We start from the raw sequence: 8,214 nt of genomic DNA on the forward strand, positions 1-8,214 counted from the left end.
TTCAGTACTCTTTGTCGAACCATCCAAAAACCAACAGAAATGGATCTTGAAGCAACAAAGAACCTCTCAGAATCTCACACAATCGGAAACTACATCCTGAAATCAAAACTAGGTGAAAGCTCTTTTTTTCCACAGTATGGAAAGCAGAGAAAAAATAACAGGGGGGAGTGGCAGTGAAGCAAGTTTATCTCTCTAAACTCAACAAGAATTTGAGGAACTGCTTAGATTGTGAGCTTAATTTCTTGTCTTCGCTCAATCACCCCAACATCATTCGCCTTCTTGATGTCTTTGAGGTAAGTTTTCCATACTCTTTTGAGTAAGTTTGTTGTTGGTGTTGATGTTGTAGGCTGATTTGTGTTGTTTGATTGATTGTAGAGCTGGTTAGTTTGATGCTTAGGGGATTTGTAGGGTAACCCTTCTTGTAAATTTCTTTTGTGATTGATTTTTTTTTTTTTTAACTTGGTTTTGATTATTTAGGTGATTTTTAGCATACCCTTTTATGAAAATATGTTGATTTAGGGAAAATAATGGAAAAGTTGGTTGATTTTGTTATTTAGGGTTCCTTCCTGTTGTAAATGTTGAATTAGAAGCAGGTTTTGTTTTACTTAAGATAGCTTGGGTTATTTTTTAAGTCAATTATTATTCATTTTGAGATGGGATTTGATGTCTTGGACTGAGGATGCAATTTTAAAATACTGTTGAGTTGATGGAGTACTGTGGAGTGTGAAGATGAATCTAGGCATGATGTTCACAGAAGCATTGTTGTTAAGACATGGTGCTCCTAAAGAGTATATGGAGTAGTAGTGCATCTATCATGCTTAAAATATTATAGCAAAGTAAGAGAGATTAGAATTTGATTCAACCAAATTCTAAAAGGCTGGAAAATGTGGATTGCCACCATGGGGACCTCTAAACATGCCAAGGGCCAACCCTGGCAACACACTAGGCTATAGAGGGATAATTGAGAACCAATTCAAGTCCTAGATTAAAATACCATAATTCTCATCTTCTATGTGTTTAACCTTAAACTAGACATCTTCCAAAATCTGCAAGAAAGGAAAGCATGTCATCAAGCCTTGTCTTTCTAAAGACTTAATATGAATGGTGTCATTGGCAAAAGCACATAAGAGAAGCAAAATGTCCTCATCAACATTTTTTTCACTAGCTCATTATCTACCCTTTGTATCAGACATCATACTAAGGACCATGGAATACCAGAAACAAAAAACTTATGCTCTCCATTCACCATGATTGAGGAGAAAAAAAGGACAGAGCATGATTTTATTTTAGTTTCTCCCACTAAATACCTCAAAGACCAGATACTCATGAGAAACAGTGGTTGGATTCATTTTGATTGTGTTGGTGAAGAATTTTAAGAGAAGTCTTTCTCTTTTCTTAATATATTACCAGCAGTATTTTGTACAATAAATAGAAAGAAGAGAAGCTAATCTACTGACCCTCAAAACAGGAAATAAATACTAGATAGGAAAAGTATCCTACACTAACTAGAAAGCAGTAATCTAGAGAATCTGGATAGTTAATACAGATTCTCTTTCCTAAGCCATATATACTAAGATTTCTCTAAGATCCTAACTGATTTTGAGAACTGACTTCCACACTCCCCCTCAAGCTGGGTTGTATATGTTATACATGCCTAGCTTGTGACTCAATTCTTTCAAAAATTAGTCCTTGGTAGAGCTTTGATGAGGATGTCTGCAATTTGAAGATTTTGTTGGAGTGTAGATGATGTGAACAATGTTCTTCTCAATCTTTTTTGTGATGAAGGTGTTGATCTATTTCAATGTGCTTTGTCCTGTCATGATGAACTGGATTCTTTGCTATGCTTATGGCTGCTTGATTATCAAACAATGCATTGGATAGGTGTCAATGATTCCATGCCAAGTTCCTTAAGTAATCTTTGTATCCACATCCCTTCAAGATACTAAGTAGCTAGAGCTCTAAGCTCAGATTCTACACTGAGATACCACATGTTGTTTCTTGCTTCTTCAAGTTACTAGATTCCCCAAACATAGGAGCAATATCTAGAAAGTAGATCTCCTATCTAAAAATGTCTCCTACATAGTTTGGATCTGTGTAGATTTCAATATTTATGTTGTCACATTTCTTGTATAGAAGGCCTTTACCATGAGTCATTTTTAGGTACCTCAAGATTCTATTAACGGCTTCCATATGATCTTCTGTCGGGTTGTTCATGAATTGACTTACAAAACTGACAGAAAAGCCAATATCAGGTCTGGTACGTGAGAGATAGATGAGTCGACCCACAAGTCTTTGATATCTCCCTATATCCACTGGTATACTACCATTTTCTGCTCTTTATCTTCTTTGTTGAATCCATTGGAGTGTTTGCATGTTTGCATCCAAGCATTCTTGTTTCTTTTAGTAGGTCCAAGACATATTTTCGTTGATAAACATATATACCTTTCCTTGATCGTGCCACTTCCATGCCAAGGAAGTATTTGAGATACCCAAGGTCTTTGATCTCAAATTCCTTAGCTAAAAGTTTCTTCAATCTCACAAGTTTTTCTTCATAATCCCTAGTTAAGATGATGTCATCCACATATACTATTAGGATTGCTATTTTCTTTTTCATGGAGAGGTTTTTACAAATAGTGGTGTGGTCTGCTTGGCACTAAGAATATCCATATTGTGCTACTGTCTTTGTAAATTTGTCAAACATGCCCGAGGGGAATTGCTTGAGTCCATATAGTGATTTTTTTAGTCCTGTATACTTCTGTTGAGGTTGGAGATGTTTCTAGTCCTAGAAAGAATCTCCAGTACACTTCTTCTTCAAGTCTCCATTAAGGAAAGCATTTTTTTTATGTCTAGTTGATGTAATGGGCTAGTCTTGGTTAGCTGCTAGGGAAAAATTACCTTTGATTGTATTTAGTTTGGCCATTGGAGCAAATGTTTTTTTGATATCTATTCCATAGAACTGAGTAAATCCTTTTGCAACCAGACGAGATTTTAACCTTTAATACTCCCATCAGCCTTATGTTTGAATAGTAAAATAACATCTTACCCAACTGGTTTTTCTTTCCAGGTGGAAGTTCAGAAATTTTCCCAAGTTCTATTCTTGTTTAAGGCACTGATTTCATCATCACGTACCTTTTTCTCCACATTGAATCTTAGAGAGCTTCTTCAATAGATTTAGGAATCTGTACACTGTCAATTGGCTGAAACAAATGCATGATAGGTGGTATAAGCCTTCAACATGAAACAAATTTTCTGATGGGATGACTTGTGCATGACTACACTTTTTCTCAAAGCAATTGGAATTATTTGAATCATCAATAACAGAGACAGTATTTCACAGTCAGAAGCTTTCCATGCCAGAATAATATTGGGGCAGAATCTAGATTTGGTTCTGAATATTGGGTCCTGTGTAAGAGGTATTGTGTGTTCTATCTCCTTTCCAAGTTTTTTTTTCTAGAATAGGTAGAAGAGCTCAATGATTTGTGATCTGTTTGGTGTAGGATGAACTTGGTCAGGAGATTGGACTGAGGCTAGTGGTGTTGGGATTGATTGGATTGAGGCTAGAGGTGTAGTGTAAGGATCAAAGCTCAGGAGAGTTCATAGGGGAATGGATTTTGGACAAGGACTTTGGTTGTCTTTGAGTTAATTAGCATGATTATGTTGTATATTTCCAAATTCTGATATTTCTATGGTTGCCCTTGAGATTCGAACTTGGGATGATGATGCTTGATGTTCAAAAATGGTGACATCCATAGAAGTATGGACCCTTTTTGTGAACAGGAAAAACATTTGTAACCTTTTGGTGTGGTAGTATCTATAAAAGATAACTTGAAGAGGTAGGGTCTAATTTTTCTCTATGGTGTATATGAACAAACACTGGCCCAAATACTTTAAGGTAGTAAGGAAAAGAAGTATGGTGTTGGAAAGGCTTGTAGGACTTGCTGGGAGTTTGAGTTTAGGATTTGGAAGGGCGTTATGTTAGAATGAGATATGTGTGCATATGAGTTACAGCTCCGCCATCATTGTTTTGGCAATTAGTAAGAAGAGCATAAGGGATTAGCACTTAAAAAGATGTCTATTCTTCCTTTAGCACGTTACATTTTGTTTTATGGAGTTTTAGAAAAGCTTAATATGGATTAGATGTCTTGATTTAGACATATGTATTTAAAGGCTAGAATGAAATTTCTTTGGCATTAAATCTAGTTTTTTGGAAAAAAATTTGGATTTAGTGTGAAAATTGAGTTTGTATACATGGATTGAAGTTTTGGGAAAATCTAGCTGAGAACCATCGAGTTCAGTTATATGTGCACTGTGAGGGGCTCCATTACATCACTAATGATCATTGCAATGGATGTGATGGTTTATATGAAATGGTGGGATAGCTTTGACGACATGTTTTAGGAGAGTTGACAATTTTCACATTTAAAGGATTTCGTGAGCTTTTATTAGAAAGAAGGATAGGAAACAACCTTTCAAGGTGCGTGAAGTTATGAGATGATCAAGACGATAGTGCCATACAAATCACTATTTTATTACATGAAAATTTAAGCTAGACTAGACCTTGGATGATACATGCTTTGTTGAGTTTGCCTTCTTAGAGGAAATTACTTTTGAGGAAATAGAGCCAAAATTCTTAGCTTCAGTCTTTCCCGTATACAGATCTAAAATATACACAAATGAGAAAGAATTGCACACTTTCGGGTCACAGAGTCCAATTTTCTAATTGAGAGTAGGTTTGAGTTAGGTGGACATTGGAGAATAGAGTTTTAGATATGTCCTTGAGAGTTTGCTCAAGCCTATTCTTAACTTGGAGAAAGACCATCAACTATTAAAGACTGTAGATGATTAGTGCAATTGTTGTATTTCTAGAAGAGTGACATCTACTTTCATAGATTGATGCTCGAGTCGATGACCAAGGGCTTGAGTGTTTCTTACTACAATAAGGGCTGTATTGAAATTTACTTTTGTGCTAATAGTCCAGATCAGAACCAAGAGGTGTGAAAAAAAAAAAACAATTGGGGTCGAAGACAAGTGAATTCTGGAATGAAGAGTTTCCTGTACAGATTCAAAGTTTTTTTTTGCTGAACAGGATTGTTCTGCTAGAGAATGGTGTTCTTATTCGTTGTTATCCTGAGTAACATTGTTGGCACATTGTCTGTCATTTATTGAATTTTTATGGTTTCTCAGTGAGAGGTTTGCATGAATCTTCAGCAATTTTCTTGAAATAGTCTGTTTGTTGCAGTTGATCACACAGGGTCTTTCCTTTCCTTTGTCGATTTCATAATAGTTGCTGTTGAAATGAGCCTTGACAATCAAGGGCAAGATCCTTCATTATTAGAGCTAAGTTTGTGAAGGTCCATCATCCTTTCTTTTATTTCTTCATGCTACCCTTAGAGAATGCTTCTTTTTGAGATTTGGAAGAGTTTGATTCCTATTATTCTCTTGACTTCATAAGATTCTTGTTGAGCCAAGAAGAATTTTTGAAAGTCATCTGCCTGCTTTCCAATTCTCTACATAGGACTGTGTCTTAGGGCATTCTACTGTGAATTTCAAACATATCTAGGTTTGCAATGAAAGGCAGAGCAGTGTTTGAAAGTTTGGAGTAATAGAAAGATTCTTGGCGTGATATGTAACACTGCCTCCAATTCAAATAGTTCTATGTATTCAGAACTTGAATAGGTTTCTAATATGTTAGCTTCCTAGATTTCTTTGTTTTCATATAGGAAAGAAAATTTTTCCAATTTCATTGTCATGTGAATTGATTAGCCATGACATACCATATGATTTTCAGTCTTCCATGTTCGAACATGGGATACGATTCTTTTCTGGTATGACCGAATTCCTTTGAGGTAGTCATTTACCTTTCACAAATAAACATATGACTGATGATGACATTAAAAGATATTATAATCCATTGAGTTTTGTGTCATGTGATTTGGTGTGATGTGATTAGTGCTTCCTAAAAGGCTAACAGGTGAGGCTGTTCTGGCATATGAGGTACTCAGAAGAAAGCTTGTCCTGCTGCTGCATGCATTAGAGAAGCAGATTAGGGTTCAGGAATAGGCTCTGATACTATGAGATTTTGAGAGAAGTACTGTCTCTTTTTTTAATATTACAGCAATATTTTTGTAGCAATAAATACGATCAGAAGAGAAGCTAACCTAATTTGACCCCTCAAAAGGAAATAAATACCTGAGAGGAATGCATTACACTAAACTTAGAAAGCAATATCTATAGAATCCTGGATAGTTAATATGGAATTCACTTCCTAAGTCATATATACAAGATTTTCTACGATCTAATGATTTTTTTAGATTGATTTACGACAGTTGGCAATGCAATGTTGAAGGCCTTGACGCCAGGTGTTTTTCTACTTAGCAATATCTGCAACTCATTTCCTGCTCTCTATCCTAGCTGTCATCCTTGAAGAATTGTAATAATGCTAGTTATCTAGATTATTAATTCCATTAACATAATTCTTGAAATTCTAATGACTGAATACTGAGGATATTGATCTTAGATTAAGTGGAATATAGTAGAAGGATCTGTAATCAAATAAAGTTGAACAATATGTAATAGAGGAGAATTTCATTGAGTTTAAACTTTATCTGTTTCTACCCTCTGTAGCTGTGATTTGATATGCTTTCTGTTTCATAATATTTCATTTCTGCAAATCGGAAATATTGCCAATTCGGATGGCATGTTGCGATTGTTCCTGGTCCTAGAGTTTTTTGTTCTGGAGGAATTTAGCTTCTTTCTTCGACAACTATGGGAGAGTTCAAGAGCAGATTGCTAAAAGATTTACGCAACAGATGGGTAGCGGATTCAATTTGATATTGTTTTCAAGTACAAATATGAGTTTGCTTGTATACTCAATCTCGGTTACATAATTGTATCTCGATGATTTATATGGTTAAGGGGGATGGTTGAAATTCTGCAAGAGCCATCATATTATTCATAGAGACTTGAAACTGAGGTATGAGGTGTTGTACATGCAATTCTTTACCTACAGTGGAGTTCAAAATTGGTGGCTGAAGATTGAGTTGCCTTGAAACTGGCTTACAGTTGGTAAATTTTGTTGTAGAACATTCCCTTTTGGCAAGGAGAGGGTGATGTGGTGCTCAAAATAGCTGATTTTTGTTTATCGAGGTAACTTTTGGCAGAAAGAAAGGTAATGAGATGGTTTCCTGGAAAGTTTCAGGGAGACCCCTTGAAACTATGTTGTTAATTGTTTCCCCATAAAATTAGAAAAAAATGCCAAAATTTTGTATGAAGACATCAGGCAATGTATTAATTTTATTTCTTCTTTCTCATCTTTAAATAGAAGGTGATCCTGATAACTATGCGAGACAGTAGTGCGGATCTCCACTTTTACATGGCTCCAGAAGTTCTTCAATTTCAAAAGATATGATTATAAGTAATGATTTTGCTAATGTTTTCCTTTGGCGTGCATTGCTTTCTTTGCTTCAGAATAGAATTTAATGAATTAATCAGTGCTTCATTATATAGGTTGACATGTTGGAGTGTGGTGTAATTCTTTTGAGCTTCTTAATGTTACCCACTTTCGTGGCAGGAATAATTTTCCAGGTAGTGCCGTTCCGTAAGTTATAATCCTTGAAATTGTGATCGCTCCAGTCTCTAATAAAAGATAGTTCTTAATTGACCTCAGTTGCTGCAGAACATCAAGTCAAGTTCATGTACTTCCTTTCTCTCAACACCATCCTTTCAGGGTTGCATATCCGGATGTGTTGAAATATATTGCTCAAGACTTCTTTCTGCAAATCCAGGTTATAGCACATGGCCTGACCCCAACAAAACATATCTTTCTTTCCCTCCTGACATTTGTGGAACCATTCATTTTTTTGTATCTCTCTTGTTGCAGTTCAACGTCTTGTCCCTTTGATGAATTCTATCATCATAAGTTCTTGAGAAGAAAAGGGGTGGGAGTACATGGTCAATAATAGGTTTTAACATCTTCCAATGTTCTACTCTCATGTCTTGCGATGCAATCTATATTGTATAAATTTTTTACCACAGATAGCCCTGTGCTTTTGCTTCACTATCATCCCAGATTCAAAGTTATATTCATCATTTTACAAGGGAGAGATCTCTCTGTGCCATCTGCTACAAGATTCATAGCAATGGCCTGGAATATTTATAGGTTGAAGATTTAAATGGCTGTGGAATGCAGTTCAACTAATTGAAGTGGCCTGTCTG

General features: G+C 35.7%; 1 pseudogene; it reads left to right on the plus strand.

Annotated features, from left to right (window-relative positions):
* LOC140955025 (serine/threonine-protein kinase ATG1t-like) lies at positions 1-7,408 on the plus strand (annotated as a pseudogene).
* Positions 7,409-8,214: the final 806 nt, after the last annotated feature.

The sequence above is a fragment of the Populus alba genome, chromosome 19 (assembly GCF_005239225.2).
Source record: "Populus alba chromosome 19, ASM523922v2, whole genome shotgun sequence".
NCBI classification, from domain to species: domain Eukaryota; kingdom Viridiplantae; phylum Streptophyta; class Magnoliopsida; order Malpighiales; family Salicaceae; genus Populus; species Populus alba.